Source organism: Parasteatoda tepidariorum, chromosome 2, assembly GCF_043381705.1.
Source record: "Parasteatoda tepidariorum isolate YZ-2023 chromosome 2, CAS_Ptep_4.0, whole genome shotgun sequence".
In the NCBI taxonomy this organism is placed as follows: domain Eukaryota; kingdom Metazoa; phylum Arthropoda; class Arachnida; order Araneae; family Theridiidae; genus Parasteatoda; species Parasteatoda tepidariorum.
Genome location: NC_092205.1, coordinates 73,983,894 through 73,987,339, shown reverse-complemented (window position 1 = coordinate 73,987,339; position 3,446 = coordinate 73,983,894).

Here is a 3,446-nt window from a genome sequence, read left to right as displayed (position 1 = left end):
GGTATAATATGAAAAAAACACAACTACTTCGATTTAGTAGGAACAACATATGACGCAATGCTAAACGAATGGAATTTAGTTGTTGTTTATTTAGTTATTGTTATTAGTAGTTGTTGTTATTTGTTTTAGCTGTTGTTGTTTATTTAGTTGTATTTAGTTTCAAAAACTTTTCTTTATAATGCAATAAAATCTGGCGAGCAGCTATTTAAACGATCGAACACTTCGTTTGTTTATTTGTGGCTTGAAGTTAGGCTCGCAGAAAATGCCGTTCATGGGTTAAATTTAGTAGGAACAACACAACCTGTGACGTAGGCTATATTATACCCAATTAACGTCGCAGGTTGCGAAGTTTAACTTCTTCCGAGCGGAGGGACTCCACGCACTATTTTTTTTTTTTCGTAGGGACCTCAAGCAAAATGTTTTAGCATTTCTTTCTTTTTTTCTTTCTCCCAATATTAAAGTCACATGACACTTTTCTTTTCTTTTCTTTTTTTCCAATATTCACGTTACATTTTTTTGGCAGTATGCGCAATCGATTTTGTAAATTTTTATGCACAATCGCAGAACTTAAAACCAAGACAAAACACCATAAGTATTTTTTTTTTAAAAACATGCATATTTTCTTAGACAAAATTTTGAGAAGCAATCAATGTTGACCATTTTTCACAATTACTTACTAAATCGAGAAAAAAAAAGAAGTTAATTTTGTTTTCAAGCGACGAAATCTTTATTACTTCAGTTTTTTGGTCCATAAGAAATACAAAAATTATAAAATAAATAGAGATACGAAATATTTGAGATACAAAATCCAAAAATTTGGATACAAAAATTTAAGGCTTTATATAAAAAAATTACTCTGAAAAAAAGTTGATAAATTTAGTAGAAATTAAGAATTAGCATCTCAATTTGGACAATATGTTTTTAAGAAAACATATTTTCCAAACGCTTTTATAAAGTTTCGTAAGGTAATATTATTAATAAATATAAAAAGAGCTTATATGGAAGAAAAACTATGAAGAAATTTGATTTGAAAATCTTGTGTTTTTTAAATGGAATCATATTCACAATACATAATTACACTTGCATTAATACGAAAATATAATATTACTTACATATTACAAAATAAGAATAAATTTTTTAAAAAGCTCATAATAATAGAAGAAAACATATCTAAATATACTTCTGTTCAGTTTTACGAGCTAATTTTTTAGTCCTTCTATGAGTGGGCGAATTATGGAAATAAGAAATGACTTTTAAATGATGTGTCGTCAACAGATGCTGTGGAGTTTGATTAATTAGCAGCAGAGGTCGAGTCTTATTCAAAGGTTTTATTTTTTCCAAATAATGATTTATAGCTTTTCTTATGCAATGAAATTCAAGTAAAATGAATGATACAGAATCCAATCGAATCCAGATGTTACTGCGTGGTAAATGAGAATATTTCCGAGATTATCATTATCATCGCGACTGTGTATATCGAACAAATGAAACGTTTTCCAAGGTGGTTTTTAATACATTTGATGGTTAATGGGCAATGCAGCGAAAAACCAAGTTTTTCTGTAGGCGGAATTTGTACATTAAACAGTTTCTTGGTATTGTTTCCAAATAGGTACACCTCCACTTCTTTAGAAGTTTCCATTGAATAACGGCACAATACAGAAGCATTTTGTTGCTGATATGGATGTTTCGATTTTTTACAAAAAACCAACAAAAAATACCTCTCCTGAGTACAGTGGTGTAGTTTTAGGGAGGGTTTGGGGGACAAAACCCCGTTCGAAATACTATATCACTTGATTAATGAACTTTTGTACGTTATATATATATATGTAACATAAAAAGCTTCTATTAATCTTTTTATGTTATCCTAATTAATTATTCTAATCGAAATACTTTCTCACACTTTTAAAAGCCACATCCTGCTCTAAAATCTATTTTTGGCGCAAGTATGCATTTAATCAAAAGCAGGACATTTTTCCCTTTGCTCTGTTAAAAAAAAAAATAGTAATATATCTTCTAAATTCAACTACAATAATTATTGATATTGATTTTTGTTATTGATATTGATATATGAATGCAATTACGGTGTGGCAAAAATTAAATTAGGAAATGTTAGAACACATACAAATAGTTTGGAAAAATGAACAAAATACTTGTTGTTAGAATTTGAATTGAAGAGTAACCAAACATTAATGCTTGAGTCCAACATTGGTAATTAGTTCATAGCTCTGTTCTAGCTCAGTAATTTCCATAAACAAATCGTTTCTTTATTTCTGAACTTTAATTCCAGCATACAGATAGGAAAATGATCGAACACAAATTGAAAAGTATTAGTAACCAAATTCACTTAAAAAACACGTAAGAAATAGAAATGAAATATTTGAATTTCCCAACACACAATTGTGACAAATTAAATTACCAATTAAGATCTCTGCACAAAAATTACCTTAAAAAAATATCCGAACTNAAACACGTAAGAAATAGAAATGAAATATTTGAATTTCCCAACACACAATTGTGACAAATTAAATTACCAATTAAGATCTCTGCACAAAAATTACTTAAAAAAAATATCCGAACTGAAATTCTTGAAAAAAAAATTTTGTCCAAAAAGAAAGAATGAAAGATATAAATGAAAAATTAAAAAATAAAAGGTGATTTGCAAATAAACCAAACTTGCACTTCAGATTAAAAATAAGGAAAATAGCTAGATCAGTCAAAAATTAAAAACTGATTTACCTTAATACCATTTTAAAATGGAAAGCTTGTTTTGGATTTCAATTAGTGATTGTGTTAAACAGGTTGTAATGCAAAATCTGAGAAGACTGATCACCTTTTCTGATTATAAAAGCAATTTGTCTTTACATATTTCCTGAAATCCGGGTTAATAATTGCAATAAAAATACCAAGAAAGAAAATAAAAGTACAAATAAATGAATATAAAGAAGGTAGAAAGAAAAGAAAAATAAAAGAAGGTAGAAAGAAAAATGAGAGAGAAAAGGAAAAGAAAAAATTTTACAGAATGCAAATTTTGGGCAAAAAATAAAATTTTGCTATAGTGATAAATCTGAATCTGGATTCTGAAATCTTGGACTTCACAATAACAACCACTGTGTCATTTTTTGTTCAAACAAGGTAAACAATACTCAAATCTAATTTCAGATTAAATTTTTCCTGTAAAACTGCTTTTTGTATTTTGTGTTTTACATTTTAAATTACACATTTCTAACAAATGTTTATAAATTTTTATCATCACGATTGAAGAGTTAACCTAAATTGTGTTATGAAGAATACTTCTTATAGTTATAAAACTGCAATGTGATCTTAGAACAAAAGACTTTTGATACTGAAAAAAACTGTTAAATCAAAAAAAAAAAAAAAAAAAAAAAAAAAAATTTTTTTTTTTTTTTTTTTTTTTTTTTTTTTTTTTTTTTTTTTTTTTTTTTTTT